The 17,073-nt window shown below is 41.3% G+C and overlaps 1 protein-coding gene across 5 annotated transcripts in view; it reads right to left on the minus strand.

The window, feature by feature from the left end:
* Celf1 (CUGBP Elav-like family member 1) overlaps positions 1–17,073 on the minus strand; it is a 76,897-nt gene that overhangs the window by 59,284 nt on the left and 540 nt on the right. The window contains exon 2 of one of the 5 annotated variants that reach the window (XM_063227934.1): positions 7,735–7,829. The exons of 3 other annotated variants lie outside the window; for them this stretch is intronic. The gene's annotated coding sequence lies outside the window, so the exon portion shown is untranslated. Of the gene's footprint in view, positions 1–7,734; positions 7,830–16,615; positions 16,923–17,073 lie in introns of those variants that run through there. One more of the 5 variants, XM_063227935.1, reaches the window with a different exon arrangement.

Consider the following 17,073-nt stretch of genomic DNA (forward strand, 5'->3'; position numbering starts at 1 on the left):
GATTTCTGTATGGATATGTGCACTGTAAACAATGAGAAAAGTATTCACAAATGCCCCGCAAGAACACAAAACAACTTGTCTATCTGGCTTTGATTTTGCTTTAAAAATGTTTTTAACGCCCTTTTCATATTCTGGCCCACAACTGTCTCATCTTATTAAGCATATTACAAATACTTCCTGCTCAATATAGCATTTATCATCTCTTCCTTCCTACTCATTAAAGGGCTAGCTTGTTCAAATATGGCATTTTCATATCAAGTTCTAGGGTTTGGGCCTGATGCAATTCATTTAAAAACTTATCTCTCTTTTCATGACTTAAATGGATATAAACAGGCTGATAAAATACATCTGGAAATTATGGGGGCTGGGGATTTAGCTCAGCGGCATAAGCACCTGCCTTGCAAGCAGGCGGTCGTGAGTTTGATCCCTGGTACCAGGGATCAAAAGACAAAAAATCTGAAAATTATTATGACTTATAACTGATTTTGTAAGGGAGAAAAAGCACTAAGCATTCACCTTTAAAATGGGAAATCATGCAAAACCATCTCCTCTTAGAACTCCAGCAGAGAGCCAACTCGCCAGTCACCTCACTGAGGGAAGAGAAGGAGGCTGCTTGTCTGTGGAAGGGAGTCCCTTGCTGGAAAGAGTTCCCTCATGACCTCTCAAGCCTTCCCTACCTTCAGGAACACACTTCATAATGAAAAGCAGAGGCAATGTGTGGACAGAGACAGAACAGGGGCTGAGGAATTTAAACGCCGAGGCCAGTGTTGGTGAACTTAATGATACATGTGCTGCAGTGGACTGCTGGTATCACTGAATGCTCTAAAAGGTTCACCTAGGTTTAGCCTAGGCCAAAACCTTGTTTCTGTTTCTGCCTCTACAGGAACTTAAGGCATTTCATTTTCTTTATCACAAAATTAAGAAATTAAAAAAGAAAAACCTGAGACTTCTAATATTCTACTTAAATCTCAGATGGCACCACTACCTTTCCACTGCTGCAACCTAAACACAATTAGGGAGCTTTAAAGCCTCCAATTAATAGAACACAGAAATTAAAATCTTACACTTTCTTTTTCTATTTCTGGCTCAGTGCAAATGTGCAACAGTTTCCTCAAGGAGTGCTCAATACCACATAATTCTTGATACACTGGCTTTTCTTTGAACCCCAGTGACAGTTACACAGTGACAAGCTGTAAGCAAGGCAGTTACCATGGAGACTAACCAGGATTCTGGGGGTGGATCCTGCAATCTCCCTACCCCTCAACCAAAGTATTTTTGGATGTTCTGGATCTAGCAATTCAGAAAGTTAATCCAGTTTTTCTTCGGCAAGATGACTTCAAGAAATATTACAATATTTAACTGTGAAGAAACACTAAAACCTTCTTTATTGACTTTCCTTAAAAAATACTTTGAAGTCTTACATCCTCCCCTCATTCAGTAAAACAAATAAATACAAACTGAGGCTTCAGTGACTCAGATACACTGTTCTTTCTTTCCAGCCCACTCTATTGTGTACACTATATTATTACTTAATATTCTCCTAAAACCTCAAAGTTCTCCAAACCTCAAGAAATTCTGTGTAGACAAAGATGTAATTCACAGAGAGCTGCCACTGCCAGATGAAAGTGCTGCCACTTAGACCCTGGAGATCAGAGCCCCATGCTCTTAGGAGACACCATAATAAACCAGATACTTTACAAGTCCAATGTGTGAATCTGGTTTGTTCAGAGAAATGAAGCAGTCAGAAGACAGAAAAAAAATTTTTCTGACTTGTAAGCTTCCTGGAACAGAATGAAGTCTTTCTATACATCTTAGCCCAGAGCAAAGTATACCAGACAAATAAGCATTTATAAACATTTCAGTTGATTTCATAGTAAGAATCTAGAACTTCAGCTATCCTAGGCCTCATCCACAACAATTTAAGAGCTAAAAAAATCAAGTAACCCTGTGCTCATAAACACCTATCAATGATCTCAAATAATTATTAATTACAAAGCCTAAATATAAATGCCACTAAGATAAAAATAAGCTGAAAAATAAAATTTATAACCATCTGATAAAATTTGAAGAGTAGCTGAAATTCATAAGCCAAAGGGAAAAGCAAAATGGCCCTAAAGAACTAGGAAATCATGCCAGTTAAAAGCAGGTGACGTGTGTCATCACACGTGACACACTTGATGTGATGAGCATCAAGACAGCTCACAAAAGTATTTTACCTGTTTTTACTGCACTTGCACCTAAGCTTCCCTTGCAACAAATCCACATGGTTTGTTTTGTACCTTTTTCTTTTTTTTTTTTTTGAGACAGGGTCTCAACTATGTATTCCAGGCCGGCCGGCCTTGAACTCCTGTCAATCTTCCTGCATCATCATCCTTCCTTGGATTACAGGTGTGCACCCCCTGCTCCCCTCACTGCCCTATGCGAGTTGCATGTTTATTTTTAGATAGTTTCCCAAACCCAAATTAATTCAAGTAAAGAGGTTTGCCAAGGTTTCTTTTAAAAAACTGCACTTGTAAATACACCTAGGAGTTATTAAACAAAATCAGTGTACAATGAAAAAACACTGTGTCTTTCCATAATCATTTCTCATAAACTTGAGGGAAGGAGACAGGTGTAGGCAAGGACTTTCTGAACAGAACCCTAACGGCACAAGAAATAATACCAAGAATCAACAAATCAAACCATATCAAATAAAAAGCACTGGGTATGGTGGCACATGTTTATAACTCCAGCACTCAGGAGGCTGAGGCAGAAAGAATGTTGAGTTTGAGGCCAGCTTGGGCCTACATAATGAGTTCAAGGCAAGACTAAACTGCACAGTAAGACTCTGTCTCAAAGAAAACAAAACAGGGCCAGGGATTTAATTGCAATGGCACAAGTACCTGCCTGGCAAGTACAAGGTCATGAGTTCAATCCCAGGTATGCGGGGTGAGACAATACCACAAAATAAAACAAATGTAGCTGGATGTGAAAGCACATGTCTGTAGTCCCAGCACTGTAAGAGGCTGATGCAGGAGGATCACTCCCAGTTTGAGGGCAGCCTGGACTATACAGTGAGTTCAAGGCCAGCCCTGCTTCAAAAACAAATATATATATATATATATATATATTACTTCACTCGAAAAGAAGACTAAATTTATAAGCCTCACAAAAGTTTCTTTAAAATGAGGCTCATTTAAGTTTCCTATCTGAAATAGCAATAATTATAACCAGGCCAAAACCAGCCTGAACTACATAAGCAAGAACTTGTCTCATAAAGAAAAATGATAGCAATCATCATCATCATCATCATCTTTAAAGAAAAAAAAAAAACCCTAGTTATAAGTTGAGCAGGTGGCACACAACTGTGACCCCAGCATTTAGAAGGCTGAGGCAGGAGGATCACTCCAAGTTTGATGTCAGGTTGGACCTCATAGCAAAACCTTGCCTCAAAAAACAAAACAGAACACTTGTTAAAGAAAGCAAGCAAAAGGGGCTGGGGACTTAGCTCAATGGCATAAGCACCTGCCTTGCAAGCAGGCGGTCGTGAGTTCAATCCCCGGTACCGATAAAAATGAAAAAGACAAAAAAAAAAAAAAAAAAAAAAAAGCAAATAACTGAGCACAGCAGAGTGGTACATGCCTGTAATCCCAGCACCTTGGAGGCTGAAACATTAGGACTGCAATTTCAAGGCCAGCCTCGACTAAAGACTCTGTCTCAAAACACAAGAGGGAGGGAGGCAACACAGCAACCAATCTTTCCTTGGCAAAGCACCAAAGAGAAGCACTCTATACACTAAAAGCAACAACACAGGCAAGACCACCAGTTACCTTATTGTGGCAGGGAGGGACCCTACGGAGATGGGGGTATACTAGACCCTGAACCTGGAAAGGATGGCTGCATCCTCACCTTTTTTTTCTTTTGAAACAGGGTCTCAACACATTACCCAAACTGGTGGAACTTGTGATCCTCTGCCTCAGTTCACTGAATAATCACAATTGCCACATCTTGCTCTCAGCAGCCTTCTGCTTAGCATTGAGACTGCTGGGGAAAAGTGACAACCATCCAAGGAACTGTGATCCTCAACATGAGTATTCCAAAACTAAATTTAAAAAATGTTATGAAGAGCTCTGTGCTGAATCTTATTTAAAGCTCTTTAGGTTTTAAATAACTGAAACTTTCAAACTAGCTTAAGCAAAAACTGGAATTAACAGAGCATCTCATTTGAGTTTATGTGCCCTGAATTCTCTTAATTCAGGTGATCTGTTACGTTAAAAACTTGAAACTGTTTCAATTCAAACTCCTAAGAGTGCTGGACGTGGTGGCAAACACCTGTAATCCCAACACTTGGGAGGCTGACGCAGGAGGACCAAGATGAGTTTTAGGCCAAACTCATCTGGGCTACAATCTGAGTTCAAGGCCAGCCGAACTTCATAATGAAACTCTGTCTTAAAAAGAGACCAAAAAAATTTTTCCCAAGAAATTCTAATTTGCCCAGCAAGCAACTGGCTAATGAACAAGCCAGTTTCCATCTGTCAGAAGCTTAAAATCTGCTAGATCAGGTGTGGTTGCACACACCTGTGATCCCAGCACTAGAGAGGCTGAGGCAGGAAGATAGCCATGAGTTCTAAGCCATACTGGTCCAAATAGTGACTTCAAGGCCAGCCTGACCTATGTAATGAGTCTCTCTCTTAAAAATAAGTAAGCAAGCAAGCATTTTAAAATCTGCTAATACTGTGGTACACATCTGTAATCCCAACACTCTGGGAGGTTTAGGCAGGAGGACTGCAAGTCTGATCACATCTTGGGCCATTGGAGGACTTTACAATAAAATAGGCTGACTTAAAATTAAAAACAAAAATGGCTAAGGATGTAGTTCAGTGCAAAGGCCCTCAGTTGTTCAATCCACAGTACCACTACCACAAACACACACGCACACAAAAAAAACCTCAGTGAAAAATGAAAAAAATATGCTACTAAAAACAAATTACTGGGCTGGGGATTTAGCTCAGTGGTGTAAGTGCCTGCCTGGCAAGTGCGAGGTCATGAATTCAATCCCCAGTACCAAAAAAAAAAAAAAAAAAAAAAAAATTACTAACACTAAATTATATCCTTTAAGACAGTACTATAGCCAGACGTGGTGGCTCACGCCTGTAATCTCAGCACTCGGAGGCTGAGGTGGGAGGATTGTTGCGAGATGAGACCAGCCTGGGCTACAAAGTGAGCTCAAGGCCAGCCTGAACTGCATAGTGAGATCCCATCTCAAAAAAGACCAAAAAAAAAGATAGTACTACAATGAATAAATGGAAAAGCTTCCTTCATAAAGGTTGGTTGTGACAAGCAGGAAGTGAAATAGGAGCAAGGAGGGACTAAAGAACTCCTTAAAAAAATGTAGGACCCAGGGTTTAGCCCAGCAGCACAAGTGACTGCTTGGCAAGTGCAAGGTCATGAGTTTGATCCCTGGTACAAAAAAGAAAAAAAAATTAAAGCCAAGTGTTGTTACACAACTGTAAACCCAGCACTCAGGAAGCTGAAGCAGGAGGATCCTCAAGTTCAAGACCACCTTGGGCTACAAAGTAAGTTTAAAGCCAGCCTAAACTGCATAGTGAGACCCTGTCTCAAAAAGACACTAAATAAATAAATACATGCAGTGTTTGCTCCTCTTGCTCTAAGAGCATGAGAAAAATTGTCTTTCACCACAGAAACAGCTTCCAGTGAAGTATCCTTGATGAAAGCGACCACAAAGCAGCTCAAGGAGCAATCACCAGAGCCATCACCTCAGACTTCCTTTCACTCCCCAGTGAAACAAAACTTTGGCTCACACAGCACTTGAATCAGGCTAGTGGCACAGGTTCTTCTCAAAGGTAAACTCACCCAGGGCTAAGTGATCAATTAGCAGCAGCCTCACCCTGTTGGACAATTCCTCCAGGAAGAAAGGAACACTAGCCAAGCTACATGACAGAGTGTGGGGGAGGGGACTGGCCCAGAGAAGAATGTTTCCCCCACATAAAAGCTGCAAGCACAAAGAAACTGGAAAAAGCCTACAGTAAATATCTGTACAAAACTTAATAGATGCCCAAATAATACTGAGTAAAAACAAAAAGTCTATTCACAGTAGACTAGCAGTTACCCCACAATAACACCCAGTATTTCACATTTCTATATAGTCACTACAAGAACATGTTTCAATCTCACAGGAAACAAAAAGGTAAAAGAACAAAGAGAAAGTGGCAACAGTTTTAAATTTAGTGATCCTTTTGCTGAAGAAAAGCAATACTATGTAAATCAAAATTTCTGATCTTTCCAAACTAATTATCTCTGGAACCAAGACTTTTGTAAACACACCAAGAAAAGACATGTCCCCTTAAAACCAGTTTCAACAAAGTGTTCACTGGGAAGGGACAGTGAAGCCGATTGGCTGCGAGTACTCCTTTCCAGGGCAGCACTGGCCTGCACTACAACACAGCCCGCAGGGCTCAGCACCCCGACCCCCACTCATGGTGGTTCACACATCAGACCGTTCTTTCTAAGCCCTTTGGAGCATCAAAACTGCTCTGAAAGAGTCCATCTCCGCAAAGGCAAGGTCAAGGTTGGCTGACTCAGAGTAGCACAGACTGCACAAAGCTCTCAGAGGTAAACACTTTAAGTCACTTAGTTCCCTTTAATGAAGCTTTCTCAGTCCTTGAGGAAAAAAAAAAGTCTTATTTTAATATAACTTTTCACTGTTACAAGATGTTTCTGCTGTGTAAAACCAGAAAATAATAAATATGAAGGAAAAAATATCATCCATACCCTACTGCCCAGAGAAAATTTTGGTATTAACCCTTGTAGCTTGTGAAAATGGTTTCAGAATTAGAAAATCTTTGATGGGCCATGGTAGTGTATGCGTGTAATCCCAGCACTCAGGAGACTGAGGCAGGTGGATTGCTGTGAGTTCAAGGCCAACCTGAGTTACATGGTGAGGTCAAGACCAGCCCGAACTGCATAGCAAGACCCTGTTTCTAAAAAAAAAAAAAAAAAAAAAAAAAAAAAATATATATATATATATATATATATACACACATATATAGACACATATTTATGATGAACATAAAATAAAGTTTAAAGGTTCAGAATTCACTGAAGCTGAAGTTTAACATAAATACATGCAACTTCCGCGCACAGCAGAGACTTAAAAAATTATCAGACAGTCCTGCATTAAAAAAAAAAAAAAAACCTCTAGCCAGCTGTGTTAGTGCACACTTGTAGTCCCCACTGGGAGACTGAGGCATGAGGATCTGAGTTCAAGTCCAGCCTGGGCTACATAGCACAAGGCCAGACTGAACTATCTGGCAAGACTCTGTCTCAAAAAAAAAAAAAAAAAACTTTGAAAAAGAAAATCTTTCATCTGCTCAGCTTCCCCAGCTCTTTCGTTTCTCCAGCTCTATTCATCTAATTAAACTAGGAAGAGACTCAGGTGTCCTCTACTAGAAATTCGATATATTTATGTTTTCCCATTTTGTTTGAATACAGAAGCCTCGTACCAAAAGCTTGTCACATGAAGTAGGTAAAATGAAGATAAATCTAGGAAACCACATTACCAAGGTACTCCACAAAGAATAGTGAGCTGAAAGAGTCTATAAAGAATGCCCTGCTTGATAAAATATCTCAGATACTCGAGTTGTACTTTAGCAAAAATCTTATTCCTTAAACCATACTAGACACAGGAAAATGCAAAACAAACACACTCAAAAGGGGAGACCACACAACACTTGCCTTAACAGTCGCTGCTCAAGCAGAGCTGCTGAGCAGCTCCCCACCACCTCCACTACCTGGCTGAGCTGTGATCCTGCCCCAGGTCAGCAGTCCATCTGTGGAAACAAAGGCCAAGAAAGCAGCGCTGTCACACTGTTCAGCCACTGCTTTGCCTACCAGTGCAGCCACATGTGACCCTTGGGGTTGATGCCTCTGCTTGGAAGATAGGCAGACAGGCCCAAAACTGTTACTGTCACAGTGGTGACAATAACCTTTAAACCCACAGTAACAAGCTGCCACGGCCACACTTCCCAGAGTGAATGTATATAACTCCTTTCGTGCCACATACAACTTTTCAATCCACACATTTCTATTTTAAGGCCTGAACAACTGAGTCAGTGTTGCACACATGTAATCCCAACTACCTGGAAAACTGAGACAGAAGGATTAGGGGGTCAGATGACAGTTTGGGCTGGGGATTTAGCTGAACCTTGAGTTCAAATCCCAGTAACATACACACACAGATTCCACAACCAAAGAACCAACTCTCAATTACAGTAAGTCTAAGTCCCTGCACTTTTATCCTAATTTTCTAAATTTGCATTTTACTTGCATTTCCCATTTCAGTGTCCCAAATACCTCTAGCGAAAGGGAGCAGATAAATCCAAAATTGTATTAAGGGCAATCAACTTTGGTTTTGGTTTTGTTAAAACAGGGCCGGGATTACACATGTGTGCCCTTGTGCTCAACCTACAGCAGTCAACTTTGGAATCTGTTAGAATTCTACTCAAAAAGGCTATAAAATCAATTCCTAAAAAAATAAAATAAAATAAAATCAGTTCCTGGCGTTTTGTTGTTGTTGGGTTTTTTTTGTTTTGAGACACAGTCCTGCTATATTGCCTAGGCTGGCCTAGAACCTGTAGTCCTTCAGCCTCAACCTCCAAAATAAGTTCAATTACAGGCACATACTACCACACCCAGCTCAAATTAGATAGCTGAAATACCTGAACTCTGATGATACAATCTATTTCTAAGTATTGCCAAAAATAAGAATCAGAGAATAGTTTTCAGAGAATGGTTCATGTTGTTTGGAAAAAAAAAAGGTGCTCTGCCTTCCCAACATCTAAAAAAAATGTCCTGCTAGGCATGGTGATACACGCCTGTAATCCCAATACTTGGGAGGCTGAGGTAACAGGATCACGATGTGAGTTCAAGTCCAACCTAAACTAGATAGGGAGGCTCTGTCTCAAAGCAAAACACAACACACACACACACACACACACAAATAAAAGTTCCAAGTGTTAAATACCATCAGAGCTTAACTTCTTTGGGACAGTAAATCGACTGAATAATATTTCCATATCTTCAGGATTAATATTAAATTTCCTTTATTAAAAAAATTCTGGAAGTTAAATTCCCTTTATTACTAAAAAGACTGAGCCTGGCATGGTAGCACACGATCCCTTGGGAGACTGAGGCAGGAGGATCACATAATTTCAAGGCCAGCCTGGGCTACACAAAGAAACTCTTTCTCAAAAAACCCCCCAAAAAACAAATAAAAAAGAAGGTTGAATTCCTCAGGAGGCATGGTTCAAAAGGAAAAGGTGGAAAGGCAGGCTGGTACACATCTACAATATCAACATTTGAGAGGCTGAGTTAGGAAAATCACCAAGAGTTCAAGGCCAGCCTGGGCTACACAGTGAGTTCAAAGTCAGCCTCCTCTAAAAGTGAGACCCTAAATCAACCAAGAACAGATGCTGATAGGGAACAAGGAACCCTTCTCTACTGTGGAAGTTAATGTGGAGAATCCTCAAAAAAAAAATGAAACTAGAAGTTACTTTCTTAGTAACTTCCTGAAAGAATTAAAAACATCAGAGCTGGGCATAGTGGCACAGTCCTGTAATCCCAGCACTTGGGAGGCAGATGCAGGAAGATTGTTGCAAGTTCAAGACCAGCCTGGGCTTCAAGGTGAGCCCTGAACCCCATAGTGAGACATTATCTCAAAAAGTCAGAAAAAAAAAAAAGAATTAAAAACATCACACCAGAGCCACATATGCATACCCATGTTTAAAGCAGCACAGTTAAGCCAGGCATGGTGGCTCACATCTGTAATCCCAGGACTTGGGAGGCTGAGGCAGGAGGATCATTGCGAGTTTGAGACCAGCCTAGGCTACAAAGTGAGCTTAAGGTTAGCCTGAACTGCACAGAGAGACCCGGCCTCAAAAAAAGACAAAATAAATAAATAAATAAAATAGCACAGTTTGTAAACAGCTAAATCTTGGACACAGTCCAAATGCTCATCAACCAAAGACTAGATAAAAAGATGCAGTTTTTGTACACAATGGAGTACTACTCTGCCATAAAGAAAAATTTCTAGGTAAAAGGACACACCTTAAGACCATACTCATACACATGTGTAAATATCACATGGTTTCAAAAATGTAAACAAGGACCAAAATGTATACTCCATAATGGGAAATGGAAGAAAGTACTCAAATGAAGAAGGGGAGGAAGGGACAAGACAAAAAAAAAGAATACAAGTAAAAAATGGAAACAAAACTTTTGTAAAAAAAAAAAAAAAACTTTTGTAAATAAAAGGGGAAAGTGAGCTGAAGAGAAGGGAGGAAAATGGAAAAAAAGCAGCAGCAAAATATGCCATATGTAGATACAAATTCCCTATGATGAATATCATCACTATGCACACTTAAAATATATCAATAAAAAAAAGAAAAAAATAAGTTCAAAGGAAAATACATATGAAAAATATGAACTTTTAAAAAAAAAGGTAGAAACATGACATCATACTCCTGTCATCTCAGCATTCATTAGACAGAGGCAGGATTGCCCACAAGTTCGAGATCAGCCTAGGCTATCTAGTGAGTTCAAAAAGACAAAAAAAAAAAAAAAAAAAACAAAGTTAGTCTGAAATACATGGTAAGATCCTGTCTCAAAAACAAACTAAAAGTTGTACACTAATGGGCATGAGGATACAAGCCTGTAATTCCAGAACTTGGAGAGGATGAGACAGGAGGGTTGCTGGGAGTTCAAGGGCTAGGTCTGCAACAAGACCATGTTTCAAAAAAAAAAGCTTGCACTCAAAGACTGGCAATTAGGATAAAATTAAAATGACACTATACACTGTGATATGAGTAGCTGCATAAGGTGCTGTGCACTGACATGTTTGAATTTGCAGAGGTTTTAGTGTCAGTGGACATACCTGTGATTGACAACCCTTACAAGGAACAGCAATCCAAATTCAGTCCATTATCTTTATACAAAACTACAAAGACAAGAAAGCCAAGAGACATTCCTGATCAGAAAAGTGGAGGAATCTAGCCATGAGAAGGAGTAAAGACCTAATGTATATAGTGAACATACCTATAATCCCAGCACTCTGGGATACTGAGACAGAAGGATCACAAGTTTTCACCTAGCCTAAGCACTAAGTAACTCAGAAAGACTCACCTAAAAAAAAAAAAAAAAAAACACTGGAGATGTAGCTCAGCACAAAGGCCCTGGGTGCAATCCCCAGTACAAAAACAGAAAAAAAGAAAGAAAGAAAAAAAGAGAATGAGATCCTGATGCATGTTACAAAATTCATGAAGCCTGAAAGCAACACAGTACATGAAAGAATAACCACTATGCAATTCCAGCTATGTGGAACCCAAGTAACAGGCAAATTCATAGAGATAAAAAGTAAATCAGGGGGCTGGGGGCAGGAAAAAGAAAAGTAAATCAGAGGCTATCACAGATTGGGGCAAGGGAAGACAAGAGTTAATATTTAATAGCTACAGAATTTCTGTTTGGGATGATGAAATATTTTTGGAAAGACAATGGTGATGATTTCATAACAACTGATTAATTAGTGCCACTGAATTGTACACTTAAAAATGGAAGAAAATATTTGAAAATCATACATCTAATAAGAGGCTAATGCCCAGAAAATAAGAACTCTTATAACAACTTAAAAAATAAAATCTATGGGGCTGGGGATTTAGCTCAGCGGCATAAGCACCTGCCTTGCAAGTATGTGGTCGTGAGTTCGATCCCCAGTACCAAAAAAAAAAAAAAAAGACGAAAAAATAAAATCTATGTATTTTTCAGTGATGGGAATCAAACTCAGGGTTTTGAATATGCTAGGCAAGTGCTCCACCACTGAGCTACATTCCCAGCCCAAATAACCTGATTTAAAAATGGGCAAAGGGTTGGGCACAGTGGTACATAACTGGAATCCCAGCACTGGGGAAAAGCTGAGGATCATCCTGAGGTCAAGAGCAGCATGGACTACATGGTGAGACTTTCCCTCAAAAACCAGAAAAGAGGAGGAGAAAGAGGAAACAAACATTATAAAGTATGGGAGAAACAAACTTGTGCACATTTATCAAGACTGTAAAGTGGTACAAACACTATAAAAAGCAGCCTGAAGTGTTCTTCAAGTAGAATTACCGTAAGACCTGGCAGTCCCACTTTCAGGTATATACATGAAGTTGAACAGCTCTACTCAGAAACCCAAAATGCTATAAAATTTAATCTTTTTGGGGAGGGATCAGGTTTGAACCACTCAGCTATATATCTCTAGGCTTTTTTTTTTTTTTTTTTTTTTTTTTTTTTTTTTAAGAAAGTGTCTCCCTAAATTGCCTGGGTGGAACTCGAGTTTTTGATTCTCCTGCCTCAGCCTCCCTCAGGACTGAAATTACAGACAAGCACTACCACAATACATTTATAATTTAAATTTCTTAAGTACCACCATGATACCACAAGGAGAAAATGCCACACCTGACTGGTCATAAACAAAATGTAGGTACAGTTGAGTATAATGGCACATACTGTAACACTAACTATTCAGGAGGCTGAGGAAAGAGGATAGTTAGCATGTTCAAGGCCAGCTTGAGCAACTTAGTGAGATTCTGTCTCAAAAAATAAAGAGTTGCAGAATACAGTTCACTACTCCCTAGGTTCTATCCCTAGTAGCCCACAGAAGGAAAAACAACAACAAACCACCTAGAAAAGTGTTCCTCTAATCCCAGCACACTGAAAGGCTAAGACAAGAAGATCCCAAGTTCAAGTTCTTCCTGGACTTTTATTTACTTTGGTGAAACCTTGTCTCAGAAAAGAGAGGTGAGTTGCTGGGGATCTAGTCCACTAGAAAGCCTTGATTCAATCCCAGTACCCAAAAATTAACTTCTTTTGAAAAAGGAATTGGAGTTATCTTGGCACACTCCATGTTCAATCCCAGTACTATACAAAGAAAGTGGGGAATGGGGGTGTAGCTCAGTGGTAAAGGGTACCAGGCACGTGCACTAGGCATGGTGGTACATGTCTGTAATCCCTGCACTCAGAAGGCTGAGGCAGGAGGACTGTTGCAAGTTCCAGACCAGCATGGGCTACAAAGTGAGCTCAAGGCCAGCCTGAACTGCATAGCAAGATCCTGTCTCAAAAAGACGAGAGAGAGAGAGAGAAAGAAAGAGAGTGAGTATGAGTTTAAGGCTGTGAGTACAATCCCTACGTTGAAGAGAAGAGAAAAAAGGAAAGTTCTGCTTTGTTTTTAAGATAGGTTCTCACTATGTATTCCAGGCTGACTGAACTCATTATGTAGTCCAAAGTGATTGACTTGTGTCGATCCTTCTGCCTCAGCTTCCTGAGTGCTAAGGTTATAGGTGTGCGCCACCACACTCCATTGAAAGAGTTCTTTAATGAATGAAGTTTCATGTATACAAGACACTTCCAGACTTCTGGAAATCAATTTCCCAAAAAATGTGAATGTGCTTAATGCTACAGAACTGTACACCTAAAAATGGTTAAGATGGTAAATTTGTTGTGTTTCTATCACTATGAAAATTTTTTAGGAGCAATCTGACGTGGGATGTGTGCCGGTAGTCTGGCTACTCAAAAAGCTGAGTCATAAAGATCACCTGAGCCCAGAAGTTCTAGTCCAGCCTGGGAAACATGGGGAGATTCAATCTCAAAATAAATACTGCCAGACATGGTAGCATACCCTTGAAATCCTAGCACTCTGGAGACTGAAGACAAATCACAGAAATAAATTTTTAAGAAACTAATTTTTTAACAAAGCAAGCATAGGTAAAGGGTTACTGGGAATTGGGAAGCTGAGGCAAGAGGATTTCCTAGAGTTCAAGGGCAGCCTGAGCTATGTAGTATGTTCAAGGCCCACCTGAACTACGAAGTGCCATCTTGTTTAGACACATTTTGTTACTGTTTGTTTTTGCAGTGCTGAAGATCAAAAGTAGGACTTTATATATGTAGGTAAGCACTCTGAGCTACTCCCAGTCTAACATTTTTTCTAATTAACAATATACCAGAAACCATCAAATTTTACACCTTCAATGAGTGAATCATATAAGTACATAAATTATGTCTTAATAAAGCTCTTTGTAAAAATGCAGGGAAAAGATGAATGTGATCATTAAGTAAATCTAAAAGGTGCCAGTGGGCCCAGAATTTAGCTGTGGTGTCATGCCTGCCTGGCTTGTGAAGTCCTTAGTTTGATTCCTAGTACAAAAAAATAAATTAAATGTACCAATAAACTTAATTCAAAAATAAATTAAGCTGGGGGTTTTGGTCAGCAGCATAAGCCCCTGCTTGGCAAGCACATTGAGTTCAATCTCTGGTACAAAAAGAAAAAAAAAGCTAAATAAAATAAAAAGGGAAAAGAGCTTAAACAACTCCAATGCACTGCTTAAATAAGAATGAAGTCATCATCTGCAGGGTGCGGTGGGAGGCTGAGGCAAAATGATCCTTGCAAGTTCAAGGCTAGCCGGGCTACAAAGTGAGCTCAAGTCAGCCTGAACTATGTAATGAAAACTCTATTCTTGAAAACACACACACAAAAAAAGCAACAACAGGAAAAACCCTTGCAGTCATCTGTTGAACAGCCCAATACTGAGCAGGAGCCTGTGCCCCTCCTCCTCCTCAGCCTGATACTGCACTTCTCCTGACAAGGACCCCACCATTACCTCTTACAGCCCACTCCCCTCCTTAGGTCACCTCCCCAGAAACTGCAGCTCCAGAGGTCTAGGTGCAGTAGAGAAAAGGAAGGGTAACAAAACTCAGGACTTACACTCCACGTTTAGCAGCTATCCCAACTTTTTCTTTCCCTCATCCCCCCCATTCCCCCCATCCCCTCCCTCCCCCGCCACCTCCCTCTTTAAGACAGGGTCTTGCTCTGTAGCCCAGGATGGCCCTAACCTCGAAAGGATCCTCCTGCTAATGTCCCAAGTGCTGGGATTACAGGTGTTCACCACCATGCCCTGTTCCCAAAACAAAAAAAAAAAAAAAAAAAAAAAAAAAATCGACAATGCAACACACAGGAACTGCTGACTCTTTGCCATCTTTTCCCTCTCTTCCAGACCATATGCTTAAAAGAACTATTTCACTGTATTTGTGCTGAGATACCCACTAGACTAGCTCAAGTGAAATTAAGTACAGAAGAAAAAAAAAAGTCAAGTACCTATTACACCTTAAAAACAAAAGGAAGACCAAGAAACAAGAGGGAAGAGGACTAAAAAAGAATTAGGATATGTTATGTGAATGGACCAATTCCACACAAAGAATGTAATCAAGTGTATACTGCGAACATGCACTACTAAAACTTAAATTTAAAAAACAAAACTAATCTTAGCTGAGGATTTAGCTCAGTGGCTCAAGCCAACACAAGGTCGTGAGTTCAATCCTCCCTACCAAAAAAACAAGTCAATCTTAGAAACATCACCAAACTGACTAGGTCAATCTTATTTTGGTAAATAACCAACACTTGTACAGCATTAACAAAAGACGAACAAGATGACATTCAAATACCAACAATCATCTGACTGAGGACTGTAAATTTTGTTCTTTTAACTTCTCCGTATTTTGCACAATGAATCTGTAGCTTCTGTAACAATAAATGGAAATTTTTAGAAAAATAAGCCACTATGGCTCCCAATTTCACCGTCTGCCTATCATACTTTCACATGTTACTGCATGCAAGGGGAGCTGCCGCTGTGCAAGACAGACACCATTTTCTCCATTTTGCAGATTAAAATAAACTAAATGATTCCGTCGAGGTTGTGTAACTAGTACCTGACAGAGAGCAAAGATTACAATGCAGACCTTCTAACTTTAAACCCAGGGTTCTCTCTCAAAGGGCAACTGGCTTTACTGCTCATGATATCGTTAAAAAAAAAAAAAAAAAAAAAAAAAGGCAAACCGAACTTCTCCTAAGAGCCTGGAGACTTAATAGCACTTGCCACGGATGCCTGGGCGGGCAAGCCCTTAACTTCTGAGAGCCTGGATTTCCTCCTCTGAAAAGCAAGCCACGAGAAAAGCGTCTAAGCGCCCCTGGCCGCGGACGATCTCAAGCCGAGATCGAATCTAAGGAGGAGCCCTGACAGCAGGCACAAATGCTGGCGGGAGCAGAAGGCCCGAGCCAGGGCCACAGCCTCGTCATGGAACAGGTGGTGGCCGGTGCGGCGCGGTCTCCGCTAGGGGAACCCTAGGCTTTATGGTAAAGCAACAGCTGAGAGCCGCAGCTCTGCTTAACTAGCAGCGCGGCAGCGGTCCTGCCGAAGTCGTGTTGGGAGACCATGTGGCATTCCATGAAGCCAGAAGAGAAGCGGCACGGGGACAGAAAGTCTGTAGCAACACTTTGCGTACTCCGTGCTAACAACTCGGAGATTTTCCAAGCGGACCTCTGAACCGTAAAACCTAAGGAGCCTGTGGTGACCACTGAGACACCTTCATTCTCACCAAGGATCTACAAAGAAACTGAAACAAGCATCCTACACGCGTGGAAAAGGATGAAGTACGCACTGAAAGCCTTAGGACAGACAAACACCATGGGAGGGGAAAAGGCTTCAGGAGGTGAGTTCCAGACAGAGGAGGCAGGGCATTCGCGACCACTTACAGCACGGACTGTAAAGCACCCAAGCACTCAGACAACCTTCGTTACTCGGTCACAAACGCGCAGCGCTAGCTCCACTGGCCGGAAAGCGATTGCAATTTTGCTGGAAACAAGCTCTCGCGGAAACCTCGCCACCTTGCCTCCCCTCCACCTCGGGAAGAAGCCCGCAGCTGTCAGAAGCATTGGCACGCTCGGAGCCAGTGCCGAGGATCCTACCGGAGGACCACTACCCCGACACCCCAGACCTCAGAAATGCAAAGCCTGGTCCAGGCCGCGCCCCGGGGTGCGGCGGTGACGGGGTGAGCACCTGACGTGAGGGAGGAGGGCGCGCTAGGCGCCGCAGGGCTGGGGCGAGGCGCGGGGGGCTCCCCAGACTCGGGAGGAGCGCTGCCCTCTAGAGGCGGGGACCCCGGGGCGCCCCGCGATGGGCACCCGGAACACGTGGGACGAAGGGGTCAGCG

This window comes from Cavia porcellus, unplaced genomic scaffold (genome assembly GCF_034190915.1).
Source record: "Cavia porcellus strain 051 isolate PalLab524CR breed Dunkin Hartley unplaced genomic scaffold, mCavPor4.1 scaffold_17, whole genome shotgun sequence".
Lineage (NCBI taxonomy): Eukaryota > Metazoa > Chordata > Mammalia > Rodentia > Caviidae > Cavia > Cavia porcellus.